Consider the following 21431-nt stretch of genomic DNA (forward strand, 5'->3'; position numbering starts at 1 on the left):
TGTGTGCGTGTGTATATGTGTGTGTGAACGTGGAGATGTGTGTCGGGTTATGTGCGCGTTGTGTTGTGTGTATGCGAGTGTGCTTGAGTATGTATGTGTATGTGGTTGTGTGCACGGGTGTACATTTATGTGTGTGTGCGTGTGTATGTGCGCGTGTGGAAGTATGTATGTGTATAAGTGCATGTATGTGCGTTGTATGTGTGTGGTGTGTGTGGGAGGTATATGTGCATTCACGTGTGTGCACGGATGTGTGTGTTTTTTTCGTGTGTGTGAATATGTACGTATGTGTGTGTATTATGCGAGTATATAGAAATAAAAATAAGGTTGAAAGGAGATAAAGAAGTTAATGCAATATAAAATGGCGCAATTACAAACAAAAAATGAAAAATGAAATAATGTTGCTTAGTTGCAGGAGTCAATAGGAGGAGAGGGTTGTGTTTAGTCCGAAGGGGATAGTTGTTCGTAGATTACGGATATACCGCTGTTCCAGGCGGAGTCGTGAGTGTGTGGATCCGTGGTGCAGAGCGAGGCCAAAGATGGAGATGTTAGAGGGGGAGTGGTTGGCCAAGCGGAAATGACGAGCAACGCGGGTGTTCGAACGTAGCCGCACATCCCTTAGATGTTCGGTGAACCGGTCGGCCAGTCGGCGGCCCGTCTGACCTACATATGGTTTACCACAGAGGTTGCATCTCATACAATATAGGAGGCTAGAAGAGGTGCAAGTGAAGGAATTTGTGACGCGAAGAGTTTGCTGATTAGAACCAGTGAGAGAAGTAGTGCTGGTGATGAAGGGGCAGGTATGGCAGCGGGATCTGGAGCACGGGAAGGATCCGGGTGGGGCTGGGGAGAAAAGGAGAAAGTGCTACGGACCAGAAGATCGCGTAGGTTCCGGGCGCGTTTAAAGGAGGACAAGGTGGGTTGGGGAAAATGGTGCGGGTGGTGGGATCGAGCTGGAGACGACGGAAGGACCGTAGACTCCTCCGACGAAGGGGTAGAGTGGGGATGGAAAAGGAGAGGAAAGGGGTGTGGTTAGGGGTTTGATGAGGGGAAGGAGAAAGGGCGGTGGTGCGATCGATTCGACGAGCGCTGGCAAGGGCGTTTTGGACAAGGGTTGAGGAGTATCCTCGATCCCTGAACAGGCCGGCAAGGTACTGGGACTGGTCTCAAAATCCTGAGCCCGGCTGCAGAAGCGTCGGCGGCGGAGGAACTTGGAGTAGGGGATGGCCCGTTTGATGAAGAAAGGATGGGAGGAGGAGAGGTTGAAGTAGAGGTAGGAATCTGTGGGTTTGAAGAAGGCGGAGGTGGTGAGAGAGTGGGAGGGGTGGTCAATGGTAAGAGAGATATCAAGGAAGTTAACAGAGGTGTTAAAGATAGTAGAGGTGAATTGGAGAGAAGGGTGGAAGTTAGAGAGGAAAGAGATGAAGTGGCAGAGTTGTTCACTGGAGAGAGAGGTGGCACCTATACAGTCGTCTATGTAGCGACTGTATAGCTCTGGGGTTGGCCCGGAGAATTGAAAGAATGCTTGGGCCTCAATGTGACCAATAAAGAGCTTAGCGAAATTGGGGCCCATTCTCGTTCCCATCACGACCCCAGACAACTGTTGGTAGGTTTCCCCGGCGAACGTAGAGCAGTTGGGGGTGAGGACGAGCTCTGCCAGGCGAAGAAGGGGGGTGCTGGGTGTGGGGTCAGGGCGACGGTTGAGGAAGTTTTGGAGGGCTATCACCGTGTATAAGGATTTGATGGGGAATCACCGTGTATAAGGATTTGATGTCCAAGGTGAAGAGGTGTGAGGAGCCGGGAGGGAAGGAAAAGGAATTGAAGAGGTGAAGGGTATGTTTAGTGTCGTATATGTGGGATGGGAGGGCAGCAACTAAAGGGGACAGGATGCGGTCAAGGTATTTGGAAATGAGTTCGGCGGGGCAATTACAGGCAGAAACGATAGGGCGGTCAGGGTTGTCGGGTTTATATATTTTGAGAAAGAAACAGATGGTGGACGATGAGCTTGGTGGCGATGGGAGGGAGAGCAGAAGAGGAGATGAGGTCATGGATGGTGGAGGACACTTGCTGTTGGTGGCAGGAGGTGAAGTCGGAGGGGAGGACGCGATAGAAGAGGGGATTTTGAAGTTGGCTGAGCGCTTCCTCTCCTGTATAGGTCCGTGCGCCACACCGCCACTGCTCCACCTTTGTCTGCTGGATTGATTACAATGTCGTCGCGAGGGGCGATCGATTCAGCATGTGTGAGGTTGGCTCGGAGGGATCTTTTCTTAAAATTGAATCGATCGACTAACGCATTGCAGTCGTGCACAAACAAATCTAGGCTACTGAATTGGCCTGGAGGCGGCGTCCCAGCTCCGAAAAGCAATCCCGATTGTCGTGACGTTGTGTAGAAAAATGCGCATTGTTTGATGCGGCGCAGGACTGGCTGACGTCGGTGCGGGTCTCAAATTCGTCGTAGTGGTGGTGTGAGAAGCGTGAAGTGGACTCCCCTACTGAGGAGTGAGCGCTTGGCAGCGGAGAGGGGGAGGTTGGGTGGTATAGTGACAACAGTGCGTGGGAGCAGAGTAGTGGGGTGAGTGGGGTCAGGAAGATGGGGTGCAGAGGGTTGGAATGTTTGGGTGGGGATGGGGTGGGTGGGAATGTCGGGTGTGGTCTGTGGAGGGTGCAGGGGAGGGGCGTGGTGGATGCGGGATTGGGAGGGGTCGGGTATGGGAGAGGAAGGGGGTGAAGGATTGAGGCGGTGGGCTTTTGTTTTTTTTGTGTGTGAGGAAATTGTGGAGCTGGTGGTTGAGATTAAGAAGGAACCGGAGAATGGGTTGGGTGAAGGTGGAGAGCAGAGGGAGAAGAGGAGGAGGTAAGCTTGGGGAAGTTGGTGGTCAAGAGAGTCAAGGAGGGAGTGGGTGGAACGGATGAGGAGGCGGGAAGTGCGGGCGAGGATGGGCTCGATGAGGGGGAGGAGTAGGAGGTGGCGTGGAACATCAAGAGGAGACCACGGAGTGTGACGTGATGGCAGAGGCAATGACTAAGAAAAGAGAGATGACTAGAGTGGCGAGCTTTTTAAAAAGCAAGTGAGAAAGTTTGTTGCGGGTTGCAAGCATTGGCGGGAGGCAAGAAAATGGCAAAGAAGGGATTGAAGGTGTTAGAGGAAGGAGTGGAAGTCAGGCATGGTGAAAGGGTGTGAATGTCGGTGTAGGTGTTGTTAGTGGCGACAAAAAGAGAAAAGTGGAAGTAGAAAGAAGATAAGTAGAAGGAGGACGAGAAAAAGTGGAAAATTCACGGACAAATTGTGATGATTTCCAATCAAAATTAGAGTGGCATAATCCGAATGAATAGGAGGTACAAGAATTCCAGGAAATGGTTACTCCAAAGTCAATCAGAAGGCCGGGGTCCATGTGAGCGTGCGGTATATAGTCAATCCAGACGTGAACAAGCAAGAAAAAACAACAACGTGAGGATGTGGAATAAGTACAGTATTATTGGATGCTCAGGAAAGGAAAGAAAAGAAAGAGGATTTCACGTTTCGAGCGGAGCTCTTCATCAGAAATATAGAAAAAGTTCAAAGAAGGGAAGACGGAGAAAGAAAATCGCCAACGATACACACACGGTCACATATTGAAATGACCGGAATGAAATGGGTGAAGAAAAAGTCCTTTCAAAGACAGGAGAGTGCAAGAGAAGGAGGTATGTGAGGGTATGTGCGCGCGTGCAGGTGTGTGTGTATGTGTTTAATGATAGCACGTATATGTGTGTTTGTGTGCGTGTGTGTGGTTGTGGCTGTTTATGTATGTGTGTGGTTGGACTTAATATCGTTTAAGGGCATAGGAAGAATTTACAGTAAGAATTTTGCTAGGAGTGGCTGTCTGTTGTGTGTCTACTTACACACGTGCGTAGGAGAATGGTCAGTATACACACACACACACACACACACACACACACACTTATATATATATATATGGTGGTTGTCTACTCCTTATACAGAGTTTGACCACCTCCTGTACCTACACCTGAGCACCATCATGGCCTCATGTGATTTTTAAAACCAGACAATGTTCTGAAAAGACACTCACATAGATTGCACCTCTGATTTGGACCACCAAGATCTGCACATAAGCTCTGCCCTTTGTGGATCTTAAAATGTCTTTCGAAGCCTCCGTTGGATTTGCAAACCTTCTGGCATACATTGCATTCAAAGGTGTGCACAGGCATATAGGCAGAATAAAAGGTAGAGGTTCGTTTTCCATGGGTTCGCAGATGAAATTTGAGGCCAACAAAAGACAGACATGGTCTGTCACAGACTGTGCACACAAAAAGGTCATTGTCATTCACTTTCTCGATCGTTACATTCTTCCTTAGATCTCTTTTGAGTCTTACTTGCGTTATCCTGGCCTCTTCAGATGCTTTCGCTCCACTCCACACCTTTGTTCGCCATCCAAGGGTTCCTATATCTTCTGGAACCATTCCAAGTGACTTCATAGTAGTCCTTATGTCGTCCTTAAACTTTTTTTTTAGGTTTACGCCGATAGCGTTTCCCCTCTGCAAGCTCACCATAAAACAGCTGTTTCGGCATGCATTCATCCGCCATTCGAACAATATGGCCACACCATCTCAATTGGTTCCTCAAAATCATAGCTATAATTGAGGTGATGCTCGCAGATGCAAGGACATCTGTGTTTGGAGTAAAAGAACTCCATTTAATGTTTAAAATGCGATGAAGGCATTTTTGGTGGAATTGTTCTAACAATTTAAAATGTCTTTCATAACAAGTCCAAATTTCACAGGAATACAATAGGGATGTTAAGACAAATGATTTGTAAAGAGCCAGCTTTGTATTCTTATTTATATGTCGCTGGCACCAAACGTGTGATTCCAAGCCACTAAATGCTTTTGCTGCCCTTTGAATTCGCAGCTGTATTTCGGTGTCAAGATTTCCATCATTTTGAACAGAGCTTCCAAGGTAGAGGAAATAATCGACAACCTTGAGTAACTTTCCCTTAACAAAAATTTTAGTGGGGTTACAGACAGCATCACACGCAGGTTGATACATTACAACTGTTTTCTTTTTTTCAAGTTGATGGTCGAGCCAAAATCATCACAAGCTGAGTCAAAGGGATTGCAGACCTGTTACAGAATGACTGACAAGATCGCAATCGTCAGCATACAAAAGTTTCCCAATGAGTGAAGTAAAAACCTTCGTTTTGAATTTCAGTCTGGCCAGATTAAAAACATTCCCTGTTGTTCGATATTTTATGTAAATACCCTCCTCAGAGTTTTAAAAATCATATGGCAACACAACAGCAAAGTATATTGCAAAGAAGGTGGGTGCATCAAGGTCTCCTTGCTTTACTCCATTTTCCACAGCAAAAGATTCAGAGGGCCTACCACCAAAATTAACTGTAGCTTTCATATCTTGATGCAAAGCCCTGATCATGTTTAGACATTTTTGGGGGCAACATATTTTCCTTAGAATTAGCCACAGAGCATTTCTATTAACAGTATCGAATGCTTTGCTCAAATCAACAAAGCAGTGGTAAAGGACAAGATTCTGTTCAATGCATTTTTCTTGCAATTGTCTGTGCCCCTGGAAGAGCGAAAACCACACTGAGATTCAGACATTATATTTGAAACTATTAAAACGTTCTAATAATGCAGTCAAGTACCTTTCTAACCACAGACAAAAGCGAAGTACCACGAAAATTACCACACAGATCTTTTGGCACCAATTTATACAAGGCGACTAAAATGGCATCAATCCAGTCTTGAGGCACTTACTCAGTTCTCCAGCAGTGACAAATTAATATATTTAAGAGTTCAAACATTTTGTCACCCCCATATTTCAAAACTTCTGCACAGATTCCATCAGACCCTGGAGACTTACTGTTATTCACTGCTGAATAAATGTTATTTAGAGTTGGTTCAAATGCCATCTCAACTATAACTGGAAGGTGTTCAATTTTTTCTATAGTCCTCATGTTAACGGATGATGGTCTCTTCAAAAGGGTAGAAAAATATTCTACCCAACGCTTATGAATAGAAGCGTTGTCAGGCAGAAGCATACGTCCATTTGCTGTTCTCACTGGAGCTATTGAGGAAGAGTACAAACCCTTGGCATCATTTCTATCAGCTGCTTCTTGTGCTCCTTTTGCTCTATCATTCTACCATTCCTGTTCAGTTTTCTTTAGAGCAGTCTGCACTTTCTTTTTCAGCTTTCTGTAAGCTTTGTTTGAGTTGGGGTTCAAGGACTGAGAAAGAAGTGTATTGTCTAAGTTTTGTTTTTCTAAAAGTAGATCATGAATTTCTGCTGATCTATCTCAGAAACAGTCACTGGACTTGCACGATTTAAATCCCACAGATGAACTTGCAGCCTGAAATACTTTTGTTTTGAAATCTTCCTATAGATTGTTTGGGTCAAGATTCATACTCTTTATAGCATTGTGGAATCTTTGCAAGTTGCTTGATAATTTAAATTTTGCAACATTTAACTTTTTGGGCACCTTAGGACCAGACTGTCAATTTCTAGGCATTATTGAAAAATCTATTTTTCCACGCACCAGATAATGGTCAGTCCACCTCCTCTCGTGACCCGAATGCTAGAAACATCTTGCATATCACGTTTCCTGATCAAAATATAATCTATGAGATGCCAGTGCTTAGATCCTGGGTGCATCCAGGTGGCTTTATATTTATTTTGCTGCTTAAACAGAGTGTTGGTGACAACTTGATTATTCTCAATACAAAACGTCAAAAGAGCTACTCCATTTTTATTGTATTTTCCAACATGAAACATAGTCCTCTCCAACTCTTGCATTGAAATCTCCCAATATGACCAGCTTGTCAGAAATTGGTATTTTCCGTGCTAGATCATCATAAAACTGTCCTACAGTTTCATCAGAATGAGACATTGCTGGTGCGTAAATACTGACAACGGTATTATTATCTATATTAATGATATTAATAAGGTAATATACATTACTTATTGATGTATTCAACGCAAGGGCAAGCCTATCTCTTATATGTCCATTGCATTGCTCGTGTGCACCTTTATTGTGAGTTTCTGGTGGTTTTCAAGCCTTGGCTTTCGTTTTAGCAAGTGGTATTGTATACCCTGCTCTATCTATCTATCTATCTATCTATCTGTGTGTGTGTGTGTGTGTGTGTGTGTGTGTGTGTGTGTGTGTGTGTGTGTGTGTGTGTGTGTGTACATATTCTTTTATTCTTTTACTTGTTTCAGTCATTTGACTGCGGCCATGCTGAACACCGCCTTAAAGGGTTTTAGTTGAAGAAATCGAACCCCAGGACTTATTCTGTCGGTTCCTTTTGCGGAACCGCTAAGTTACAGAGACATAAACATACCAGCATCCGTAGTCAAGCGATGGTGGGGAGGGGACAAACAGAGACACACATACACATAAATGCACACACACGCGAACACACACACACACACGCACACGCACGCACACACGCATAGACACACAAACACGCACGCACGCACACGCACACACACACATACACACACACACATATATACAACGGGCTTCTTCCAGTTTCTGTCTACCAAATCCACTCATAGGTCTTTGGTCGACCCGAGGCCATAGTAAAAGACATTTACCCTAGGTACCATGCAGTGAAGTTGAACCCGGAACCATGTGGTTGGGAAGCAAGCTTCTTACCATACAGCTACGCCTACAGCTATGCTTTTTTTGGTAGTTTTTTTTACTTATTTAGTCCCTCGATAGCGTGAGGCATTAATACACAGTTAATGCCCTTTATATATAATTAAATATATCTATGAAGAAACGATGAATTTTTTCATTACGAAATTTTTCGTTATTTTTTCATTATGGGTTTTTTTTCACGCTGACTACTTGATAAATTCTTATAAAGAATTTATCCTATATTATATTAAATATATATATATATGGTGGTTGTCTACTCCTTAAACAGAGTTTGACCACCTCCTGCACCTACACCTTAGCCCTTTCATGGCGTCTGATGTGGCTTTTTAAACCAGACAGTGTTTTGAAAAAACACCCACACAGATTGCACCTCTGATTTGCACTACCAATACCTGCAAGTAAGTTCTGCTCATTGTGGATCCTAACATGTCTTTTAAGACCCCCATTGGATTTGCAAACCCTCTGGCACACACCACATTCAAACGTGTGCACAGACATATAATCAGAATAGCTGGATGAGGTTTGTTTTCCATGGGTTCGCAGGTGAGATTTGAGGCCAGCCAAGGACAGACATGGTCTGTCACAGACTGTGCACACAAAAAGGTCCTTGTCATTCACCTTCTCAGTCTTTACATTTTTCCTTAAATATCTCTTGAGCCCTGCTTGCATCATCCTGGCCTCTTCAAATGCTTTCACTCCACTCCACACCCTTGTTCGCCATCCAACTCGATCTGAAGCGAGGACTTCTATATCTTTTGGAGCCATTCCAATTGACTTCATAGCAGTCCTTATGCCATCCTTAAACCTTTTTTTAGGTTTATGCCGATAACGTTTCCCCTCTGCAAGCTCACCATAAAACAGCTGTTTCGGCGTGCGTTCATCTGCCATTCGAACAATATGGCCACACCATCTCAATTGGTTCCTCAAAATCATGGCTTTAATTGAGGGGATGCCTGCAGATGCAAGGATATCTGTGTTTGGAGTAAAAGAATTCCATTTAATTCTTAAAATATGACGAAGGCATTTTTGGTGGAATTTTTCTAACATTTTAAAATGCCTTTCATAACAGGTCCAAGTTTCACAGGAATACAATAGGGATGTTAAGACAAATGATTTGTAAAGAGCCAGCTTTGTATTGTTATTTATATGTCGCTGGCACCAGACGCGTGACTCCAAGCCACCAAATGCTTTTGCTGCCCTTTGAATTCGCAGGTGTATTTCCGTATCAAGATTTCCATCATCTTGAACAGAGCTTCCCAGGTAGACAAATGAATTGACAACCTCGAGTAACTTTCCCTTAACAAAAATTTTAGGGAGATTACAAACAGCACCATACGCAGGTTGATACATTACAACTGTTTTTTTCAGATTGATGGTCAGGCCAAAATCATCACAAGCTGCATCAAATGCAGATACAAGGGATTGCAGACCCGATTCAGAATGACTAACCAGATCGCAATCGTCAGCATACAAAAGTTCCCTAATAAGTGAAGTAAAAACCTTCGTTTTAAACTTCAGTCGGGTCAAATTAAAAACATTCCCCGTTGTTCGATATTTTATGTAGATACCCTCCTCAGAGTTTTGAAAGGAATGTGACACGACAACGGCAAAGTATATTGCAAAGAGGGTGGGTGCATCAAGGTCTCCCTGCTTTACTCCATTTACCACAGCAAAAGATTCAGAAAGCCTACCACCAAAATTAACCCTAGCTCTCATATCCTGATGCAAAGCCTTGACCATGTTTATAAACTTTTCTGGGCAACCAATTTTCCCCAGAATTAGCCACAGAGAACTTCTATTAACAGTATCGAACGCTTTGCTCAAATCAACAAAGCAATGGTACAGAGCAAGATTCTGTTCAATGCACTTCTCCTGTAATTGTCTGACAGTAAAGATACAATCAGCTGTGCCCCTGGAGGAACGAAAACCACACTCAGACTCAGACACCATACTTGGAACTATAAAGGTATTTAAACGTTCTAACAAAATGCGGGCGAGCACCTTTCCAACCACAGACAAAAGGGAAATCCCACGAAAATTACCACACAGATCCTTTGGCCCCGATTTATATAAGGAGACAAGAATGGCATCAATCCAGTCTTGAGGCACTTTCTCACTTCTCCAACAGTGACAAATTAAAATATTTAAGAGTTCCATCATTTTGTCACCCCCATATTTCAAGACTTCTGCACAGATTCCATCAGATCCTGGAGACTTGTTGTTATTCAGCTTATTCATAGCTAAATAAATGTCATTTAGAGTTGGTTCAGATGCCATCTCTTCTATAACTGGAAGTTGTTCAATTTTTTCTATCGTCCTCATATTAACGGATGATGGTCTATTCAAAAGTGCAGAGAAATGTTCTACCCAACGCTTATGAATAGAAGCGGTGTCAGTCAGAAGAAAACATCCATCTTCTGTTCTCACTGGAGCTACTGAAGAAGATTTTGGACCATATACCTCCCTAACATAAGAATACAAACAACTGGCATCATTTCTATCAGCTGCTTCTTGTGCCCCTTTTGCCCTATCATTCCACCATTCCTGTTTAATTTTCCTTAGAGCAGTTTGCACCCTCCTTTTCAGCTTTCTGTAAGTTTCATTTGAGTTGGGATTCAATGACTGAGAGAGCAGTGTATTGCCTAAGTTTTGTTTTTCTAAAAGTAGATCATGAATTTCTGCTGATCTATCTGAGAACCAATCTCTGGATTTATGAGATTTAAATCCCACTGACGAACTTGCAGCCTGAAATACTTTTGTTTTGAAATCTTCCCATAAATTGTTTGGGTCAAGATTAATACTTTCTATAGCGTCGTGGAATCTTTACAAGTTTCTTGATAATTTAAAGTTTGCAACGTTTAACTTTTTGGGTATCTTAGGACCAGACTGTCGGTTTTTAGGTTTTATCGAAAAATCTATTTTGCCACGCAGTAGATGATGGTCAGTCCAGCTCTCTGCCCCTCTCATGACCCGAAACGCTAGAAACGTCTTTCATATCACATTTCCTAATCAAAATATAATCTATGAGATGCCAGTGCTTAGATCTTGGGTGCATCCAGGTGGCTTTATATTTATTTTTCTGCTTAAACAGAGTGTTGGTGACAATCAGATCATTCTCAGTACAAAACGTCAAAAGAGCTACTCCATTTCTATTGCATTTTCCAATCCCATGTCGACCTAAAACAGGCCATGAAACATAGTCCCTTCCAACTCTTGCATTGAAATCTCCCAAAATGACCAGCTTGTCAGAAATTGGTACTTTCCTCAATAATCTTGCTAGATTGTCATAAAACTGTCCCACAGTTTCCTCAGAATAGGACATTGTTGGTGCATAAATACTGACAACGGTAAGAAACCTACCTTTTGTCAGTTTGATACGGCATGACATGATCCGGTCAGATATACCACTTGGAAGCTCTGCAATGGAGGACACTAATGTATTCTTGAGAGCAAACCCAACACCAGATTCTCTACGCTGACCCTTAGGTAGGCCTTTCCAGAAGATAGTATATCCATAAGCAGATTCCATTACTTGACCCTCACCAGAGAGACGAGTTTCAGAGAGAGCAACTATATCAAGGGAATATTTCTTTAGCTCACATGCAATAAGTGCAGTACGCCTTTCTGGCCTCTTCGTAAAATTATCATCAAGAAGTGTGCGCACATTCCAACAGCCGAAATTCAAACGATGTTTATTTTTACTTTTTCTTGAGGACTGTTTGACCACAGTGGCAGGATGACGACCGGGTCCAGCCTGTGATACACTGGGACACCTGTCGAGCCAGACCTGTTCCCCTGATGTTCCCAAGCCTTTTTTGCCATTTACTGAATTTGTTTCAGACATTTTAAAATAAGTTACAGGTGCATTTTTAGGTTTCTGCCAACCAACCAATTGAATGATTTTACTAAGATTTGGAGTACAGGAAGTACCTGTGCAGATGAATAATTTTTAGTGGGTGTAGCTTGCACTGCACTACCCCCACTTATTAGCCCAAGAAGACTTTCACCGGTGTGACAAGAGAATTGACAAAACCAGGAATTTCCAAGGCCTCGGGTTTTATTTCGGAGATTTCCTTCTCCTAGGTAGATTACCAACCAAGGTTAAAGAGCTTCTACCTTCCCATGAGGTAAGCCGTCCCATTCCAGACACCTAACCGACACTCAGACACTCTGTAAAGTGATCAAATATCACTCCGGTGACCGATGTGGAGCAGCTCATCAAAAAAAATAATAATAAATAAATAAATAAATAAATAAATAATAAAAAAATATATATATATAAATAAAATATAAAAGATAAAAAATAGTATATATATAAAATTAAAATTATTCATATATACATATTTACAGACATTCACACACATATACACACCCATACATATATATATATATATACATATTTACAGACATTTTGTTGGATGGTCGTTGACTGTTCAGGAGTTCATCCGCCCTTTGACAGGTCTTATTTTTTGTCCTGCAGGGTGTCCAACAACACCCTCCTCACCAAGCAAGCCTGGTGGGGTTGCCAGTTTAGTCGCCGACGACCCGACCATGCAACAGGTTGTACTGGATTACATGTTACCAGTAGCACTGAAGAGCGACCTGAATATATATATATATATATATATGTATACATATATATATATGTATGTATATATAATATATATGTATGTATATAAATGGCGGTGCCCCAGCATGGCCACAGCTCATGAGCTGAAACTAGATAAAATGAAAACATAAAAAAAATATATATATATATATACTCTTTTACTCTTTTACTTGTTTCAGTCTTTTGACTGCGGCCATATATATATATATATATATATATATAATGTTCATCCGTAGTTGTCGACGATGACCAGATTCATTACATGCGAGATATATCATGGTGCGTCTGACTGGCCGTTGAGTGCTTGGGCGGTTCTACCATATATCGGGCCAATTAGGCCAGTACATACTCGAAACCGTTAACCAAATTAATAATCATAATTTATCTTCAGGTACGTATGAATTAAATTTAACTCTAACATTCTTATAAACTAAGTAGCTATTTAATTCGTTGTGTGAGCGTATGTGCGTTTATCTTTGCACAAGCGAGTGTACGTATGCCATACAACCTAAGCGAGGGCGTTTATACATCCATATCTGTTAACGGTTATATTTAGTACCGTTTTCACTGTATTGTGTATTTGATACTTTTTGCATCTGTTATTTATTATTGCAATTTTCTATATACAAACCGAGAAGGTATCTTTCGGAACAGTCGAATTTATTTTAACGAGACACATCTTGTAATCACCTGAAGAGACACATCTACACCGTCAGATACTCTTAAACAAGTGGATAAGTATTCTACCCGTGAGGGATCGATGCTAGATGGTTCGAAACAGTTGTAGTAATTAATCAACAGTGTAGTATCTTCCATCTTCGTCTTCTTCATTAATCATAAAATGTAATCACATGTGGATCGTTGGCGATTCTTTTCCTCCGTCTTCCTTTTCTCTTAGACTTTCCATCGTCTCCTGTTTGTGACGAAGAGTTTTGCTCGAAACATTAAACTACCTTTCTTTCCTTCCCTGAGCGTCTGTTAATACTTTGCATGTACCACGTCCTTACGTTGCTGCTTTTTTTCCTGTTGCGTTTGTTCTTTTTGGGGAGATTAATTATATATATATATATATATATATATATATATATATATATATATATATATATATATATATATATAATATAATATAATATAATATAATATAATATAACATAATATAATATGTTAGTCGGTTGGTATAATAATACTCAGAGTTTCGGATGTCGGGGCGGAAGTCTGCTCCGGCATTTCGTCAGTTATTAAGACAAACAAAAGTGCTATGAAAATAATCGTTAAATAAAGGGAAATTACTATGAAGATGACCGTTATTAAGACAAACAAAAGAGCTATGAAAATGACCGCTAAGTAAAGGGAAATTACCCGAATAGGGAGAAAGTAAAATTACTCGAAGAAGGAAAAACCACACTCATAGAATCCGCGTATGCGCGCATGTACATATAAACACACATGCGCACACGCACACCCACGTGCATGTGCATATATGCATATACTCGCTCACACTCGCGTGAGACGTCTACACGCACCCCACCCCCACATATATATGTATGCATCCATTTGCCTACCAACCACATGATTCCGGGTTCAGTCCCACTGCGTGGCATCTTGGGCAAGTGTTTTCTACTATAGCCTCGGTCCGACCAAAGCCTTGTGAGTGGATCTGGTAGACGGAAACTGAAAGAAGCCCGTCGTATATATATATATGTGTGTGTGTGTGTGTGTTTGTGTGTCTGTGTTTGTCCCCCCCCCCCCACCATCGCTTGACAACCGATGCTGGTGTGTTTACGTCTCCGTAGTCTAGCGGTTCGGCAAAAGAACCGATAGAATAAGTACTAGGCTTCCAAAGAATAAGTCCTGGGGTCGATTTGCTCGACTAAAAGGCGGTACTCCAGCATGGCCGCAGTCAAATGACTGAAATAAGTAAAAGAGTATATACGTATACATACCTGCACACACGTATATATACCCATACACGCACAATTATGCTCATATACACGTCTCTATACGCACATGCATAAATATGCAGGATGGAAGGTAATGTGCAGAAAAAATATATAAATATATAAAGCAATAAAATATATGAAAAAGATATATATATAAATATATGTAAAAATATAAAAATATATATATATGTAAGAAATTAAATGTGTGTACGTGGACACAAATATAAAAAGCAGGTTCTATCTGTGATCTTGGGGGTGGGGAACCAAAATCGTAACAAATATTTAGCCATATGTGGACATGATCCAAAAAGTTCAGTTCTTGAATTTAGACATGTAGCGGGGTCTAAGCTGCTTTTCCAGATGAGCCATCTTTCCATATCACAAAGACCACACTTACCACTGCCGTTGGTGTAAGGCTTACACTTGGCTAAGATCTTCCAATGGATGTTGTAATTGACACCTTTTTCTTTTAAGGACCATATGTAACTGGATAATTTGGTTGTTTTTCTTTTTTCCCAGTGTCTGAAGCTCAAGGTGTGATTTTAAATATCCTGGCTTTGAAATTTCCTTCTGTGAGGCGCACATATTTCTTACTATGTCCTTAGTGGTTGTAGAGTCTGCTGTGGCTTCATAAATGATGGTCTCGAACATGCAAGCTCCATTTAGCGGGCACAAATTTTTATCCCTGCATGAACAGTTGGTTTCATTTTGTTGTTTTTTGTGTGTTGTATGCAATTATATTTTTTAAATTAGTAGTTGAACTGAAACTAATTTTTAGGTTATGCCTATTGAAGAGCTTTCTATAATTATGATTGATTGGAAATGCCTATCTATAAGTGATAAGAAATATTAAAGGTCACTTCAGGGGAGTAAGGTGGTGTGAATCAGATAGTTTTCCTATTCCTATGCTTCCTTTTCTTTATTATTTCCTCGCTAAAACCACTATCTTTTAGAGCTTTATTATATATTGGGGCAACCGTATTAAAACTGTTTCTATCGGTAGAGAGGTTAGAAATTTTCTTGCTAATGTTTTTAACTAAATTCTTAAACACTATGGGGGGGGGGCGGCAGGAACCCACATTAATATAACTAAGTCTATCGTTGGGCTTCCTATAAGGTTTGTAAATATTCTTATTTAAATCTAAGGATACAACTAGGAAATTGACAACAATATATATGTATAATGTATTATTCCAACTGGTGAGAGATAAATATCATTTATTTAAAGAGCATAAAACATGTATTTAAGCGCTACTAATAGTTTCATATGTTGAGAAATATTCAAACATATTCTTCGGGCGCAAACCACATATCATAACTAACTTTGAAAAAAAAAAATTGAATAATAGTAGAAACGCGAAAGAACTAAGAAGACAGCATATAGAAAATGCAGAAAACACAAAAACTAAAATGTAAAAAATAAAGAAAGTTAAAAGGTATAAGAGCTATCTTCCTTAGACCTTAAATGATAAGGCTGGAAATATATCAAGTTTAGTTAGGAATAGGTAGAATTTTCCAATTCTTCAAAATATATTTATACATATACTTGCAGCCACTGAACATTTCTGACGTAAAGTTTAATACAGAGTTAGGGATCTTATATTTGAACAGGATCTGTGCCCTTTCAGCTAAACAAACCCTACATTTATTCGATCCATTCACATAAAGTATGGATTTCTCAGTTACTTTCCATTTAATGACGTGGTATTTCGTTATCTTTTAAATTCCGTACATAGCTAGCCAACTTAGTAGCTTTACTTTTGTTCCTATGTCGGAAGGAGGCTATGTGATTGGCATAGCAAGTTTTAAATTCACCTTCACATAATCCAATATAGGTCTAATCAGTTGTATTATTATTTCATTGGCCTATTTTTAGGTTGTTTCTTCTTCTTATTCTGATTAGCACTAGAGGGGTTATGTATTACTTTATCTTTGAGGCAACTGTAGATCTATTATTAATATTTTGACTTTTGTTAGAGGGATTATATATTAATCAGGTTCAAAAACAGGTTAAAAAAATAATTTTATCAATCTACTTCATTTTGGTTAATATATAAAGGATTGAGGTAACTCCTCCAGAAGATATAGAGTCAAAATTAAAAGAAGAATATTTCGACAGGTTCAAAAAATAATAGCACTCTTCTTTTAATTTTGACTCTATATCTTCTGGTGGAGTTATCTCAATCCTTTATATATTAACCAAAATGAAGTAGATTGATAAAATTATTTTTTGAACCTGTTGAAGACACACAAGATGTCGAAATATCGTTCACTAGATGACAATGGCACTATTATTATTATTATTATTATTAGTAGTAGTAGTAGTAGTAGTAGTAGTAGTAAAGGTACTTCGACCATCCTTGGAAGTGAGGATACTCGTGTCCTGGTTTAGGCCGGTTATAGTGCTAGCGTTAGAGGAGTGGTAAACGCTATTATGGTCGGTGTTAATGTCGCGGCATTGACCTACGTTATGATAATATATAACGGCTACAGGCGTTATTTAGGTAGTATGAATTAAGTTTACGCTTATTAAATGAGGCAACGATAGATTCTATATTGGGCGGAGAGGAGTAGGATAATTTCAGACTAGATCTGTTGAAGATCGAATGGTATTTATGGTGACGTGGGAAGTTTGAGTCTACAATTAAAAAAAAAGTTTTGGCTAAACCCTTAACGTTAGCAAATGGGAGTATAAACCAGAGAATCGATCTTCCTCCACTTTTATTAGGCAATATAGGGGAAGTATAATCTATATTATTTGTTAGAGGAGAACCCCAGGACTCAGTGTTGTTTATCAGTTTGAGTTACGATCGAGTGTTGTATGGGTGAGCGCGAGGCGGGAAAGAGCGCCCCGGTCGAAGTTCTTTTAGGATTCTAGCGGGGGTTTTCGTGCACCTATCTATAGTGGGAGGGTTTGTGTGCCCAGGGGTGGGGTATGGCCCCACCAGGAAATAGTCTAGAGATGTGTTTTTAAGCCTAGTGTTTGCTTTGAATTTAATTTGTTGAGAGAAGCCGCTAGCCGCTAGCGCCTGGTTATTGTATGGTAGCGTGGCTATTGAAAATTTCCCCCGTGACTGAAAGATCCGATATTCGGATAGATACGCCTTTGATTATACCATCGAAGGTAGATTTATGGTAATTAGAGTTTATGCTAATGTATCTGAGGTATTGATTAGGTTTATGGTAGGGGGATTTTAGCGAAGATTTAAAATCTAAAGTAGCATCTAGAAAATTAGCTGTTTTCTAGGTGTTATTATTAAATCTCTATTCGGTAATTCTATCCCTGTTAGGGACTGTACCTTGCCTCTTTTTAGATAGATTACTCCGAACTTCTTGAGTCCAAATTCCATTCTAATATCAGTACTAAAACAGTGGACCGTGTTCACTAAGGAATCTCATCTTTGCCATACAGTTTCAAATCATCCATGAAGAGGAAGTGGTTGATTGTTTGGGATTTTCCCTTTAGTTGGTCTCCCAGGTACATTTTCCTAAACATTAAGGTCAGAGGTATCATGCAGAGAATGGAAAGCAACGGAGTCTGTCAGCCTGGAAAATCTGTCTTCTGATACCCAGGGTACCCAAACATTTTCCGTAAGATGTCAGTTCAGTTTTCTATGCCACCATACTTCTATGCATTAAATTGTTCTGCGATCAATTTATGGCAACCACTGAACATTTTATTCAAAATCCCTGTACACCATCAGGTCCTGCTGCTTTTCAGCTGTCTTCTGTGAAGTGGATAACCTCTTTCTGGGGATAAGAAGCTGTTTGCTTCAGGCTGCAGAGCCATTCAGCTGTAGTATTATGTTGTTCTTGCTTACTCCATATCTTACCCCCAAAAAGTCAACTTTCATCAGCATCAGGGACTAATATTTCATATTTTTCATCGTCATTAATCTCTTAAAATCTTTCTTGGTCGAATTTAAACAATGTGTTTTGCTGGTATTGCTTAATCCGTTGTTAGCGACTGGGGAGCTGACCGGAACGGCGAGCTGACCGGAAGAGGAAGAAGGGCAGAGGGAGCCTCAATCGGGATTTCGTGCCCTTTTCGAACGGGGTTGTTGTGAGGAGAGGACGTGCCAAGCGATCGTCTAGGTGTTGGGAGAAGCAGCTGCTATTTCTAGTGTTCTTCGGGTCGGGCGAGCCGCGAGGATCGGATACCGCAGGACAGACTCGTACTTGGAAGGAAAACCGAGGTAAGCCGATTACATCTACTCGCACGCATACACCACAAGCTATTTCGGCCCCACGTGTAAAACTTCGCCACGATGGCAGCCAAGATTAGAATCGCCAGCGACGTGATCAGGCCTTTTAATGACGAGGGAGATGCAATGGCCTGGATGCGAAAGATCAGGCTTGTGACGAAGCTGCAAGGGATAAGCGATGTGGCGAGTCTCATAGCGCTATACTTGGAAGGGAGCGCCCTGACCCTGTATTTAGAAATGAATGAGGAAGAGAGGTTAAGTGCGGAGAAGATAAGGAAGGCCACCAGTTCCTACATCGACGACATTTTGGTTGACGAGACTGTAGTACCAGCCACCGAACTAGTGAGACACCTGGAGAGGTTCGGGCTGATTGCGAAGCCGCCAGAGTCGATGGTGGGGGAGCTGCGCTGGGGCTGAAACTACAAAAAGATAGATCGGGTGAGCTGGTGTTCCGGAGAGAAAACGAGATCCCAGAGCTGAGTTCCAGCGTCAGCAGGAGAGAGTTGTTCTTGGTTTGTGAGAAGTTGGTTGGACACTACCCGATCGCTGGATGGCTGCGCACAGCGTGCAGTTACACCAAGAGACGAGCAGAGGGGGAGAGTTGGGGGTGACAAGGTGGGAGAGGCGACGGTAGCGATGATGTGGGAAATTCTAGAGAGGACGAGAGTGGAAGACCCGGTTAGGGGAAACTGGTATGTGCCCAAGACGAAATGCGGGACGGTTTGGTGTGATGCTAGCAGTATAGCGATAGGGGTTGTGCTGGAGATTGAAGGTGCTGAGGTGGAGGATGCGGCCTGGCTACGGAAAGCGGACGACTTCAACCACATCAATGTCGCCGAACTAGACGCGGTGCTGAAAGGGGTGGACTTGGTCCTGAGATGGGGGCTGCGCTCGATCGAAATCCGGACGGATTCGGCCACCGTGGTCGGCTGGGTAGTAACAGTGATTACCAGCGAGAAGAGAGTCCGGACGAAAGGTGGCGCGGAGATGTTGGTGAAACGCCGCCTAGGAGTTCTAGGAGAGCTGATCGCCGAGTTCGGACTGAAGCTGAAAGTGGTTTTCGTGCCTTCGGAGAGAAACAGGGCAGACGCACTGACCAGGGTGAAAAGGGTGTGGCTGGAGGTACCGGAGGAAGCAAGGAAAGGGATAGTGGCAGCGCGTCTGCTGGGTGACTCCGAACTGAGGGAGCTACATGCTATGCACCACTTGGTGGTGGATAGGACCCTGTATCTAGCGAAGACGATTGATGCTGACGTCACTAGGAGAAACGTCAAGAAAGTGGTCGGAAACTGGACAGCTGCCAGTCCATTGACCCCGCCCCGGGTGGGCATGAGCAAGGGAACCTCTCAGTAGAGTGCAACTGGAGGAGACTAGCTGTGGATGTGACGCACTACCGTCAGGGAATGTATCTCAGCATGGTCGACTGCGGGCCGGGCCGGTTGGCCATTTAGAGGGAGTTGAGGACAGGCATTGCTGATGAGATTGCCCGCATTTTGAACGAGATATTCTTGGAGAGGGGTCCCGTGGAAGAACTGCTAATGGACAACGGGGCAGCGTTTCGTTCGGAAGCGTTGGGGGAGATGCTCGAACGGTGGAAGGTGCGACGATTGTTCAGAGTGGCGTATAGGCCGAGCGGCAACGGAATCGTTGAGAGGCACCATCGGACGACCAAGGCCATGGCTGAAAGGGGGCACATTTCGCCCCTGGAAGAGTCTGTGCCGCACAGAGCAGTGTTCAAGTATGAATGGAGGCATCCCAGTAAGACACCGGAGTACTGCGAGGAAGAGAAGGGACCCGCCGGCGTGAAAGTAGGGGAGGAAGATTGGGTCAAGCCGCCGAAGGCACGTTTCACATCACAATGGGGCAGGGGAACAGTGACGGCGGTCAATTCCAGAAACAATGTATCCGTGGATGGAATGCCTCGTCACGTGCTGGACCTGCGCAGGATAGCCACTTCGTCGGATGAAGAGCGCGATGGAAACGAGGCACCTGGCTTGAGAAGATCTCAACGCGTAAGGCGCCCGCCCGGTTGGATGGCGGACTTCGAAGTGGAGTAGGGGCGGACGTGATCTTTAAGATCAGGGTGGCATGTGGTATGACGTCAGCGACTGGGGAGCTGACCGGAACGGCGAGCTGACCGGAAGAGGAAGAAGGGCAGAGGGAGCCTCGATCGGGATTTCGTGCCCTTTTCGAACGGGGTTGTTGTGAGGAGAGGACGTGCCAAGCGATCGTCTAGGTGTTGGGAGAAGCAGCTGCTATTTCTAGTGTTCTTCGGGTCGGGTGAGCCGCGAGGATCGGATACCGCAGGACAGACTCGTACTTGGAAGGAAAACCGAGGTAAGCCGATTACATCTACTCGCACGCATACACCACAGTTAGCTTTCCTTTTTTTTTTAATGTATGCGCTGCTTCAGTTCTTCAATTACAACATTCAGGCCTTTTGTATCCACACCATACTTCTTCCTAACTTTTCGATTTTCCATTCATTCTTAAGTTCTTCATTTCTTTTCCTGACAAGTATTGACACTACACCGTTCAAGGAGTTTCTATCTTCAGAAATTCTCCTTTTCTACCACGTTTTTTTTTATATCGCTGTTCTATTCTCAGTAGTTCTCAATCCTAACCTTTCCGCCACAATTCTACTAGCAGCCTTGATAAAATTATTTGCTTGTATGATGTTCTTTGTTTCAATGTGCCTCAGTACAATAATGACTTTATTCGTCTCTTTATTTAGTCTCCATAGTCTTCTTAAAATTGCACACAAATTCTGTCCCTTCTGTATTTAATAGATCCAAAATTCTGTCTATTATTAATCGATCTCCATTATTTGAGTAGTCACAGATCTTAATTCTTTCACAATTCACTGTATTAAACTATTGCGAACAATTGTCCGCCTCTTCCACTATACCACTTTCATTTATCGCATGCTCAACATCACCCGATATCCTTCTTTTAATAGCCTCTAGCTCCAATTCTGTTAACCATCCATTCTTGCTTGGTCACATAA

Source organism: Octopus bimaculoides, chromosome Z (assembly GCF_046866305.1).
Source record: "Octopus bimaculoides isolate indiv1 chromosome Z, ASM4686630v1, whole genome shotgun sequence".
NCBI lineage: Eukaryota > Metazoa > Mollusca > Cephalopoda > Octopoda > Octopodidae > Octopus > Octopus bimaculoides.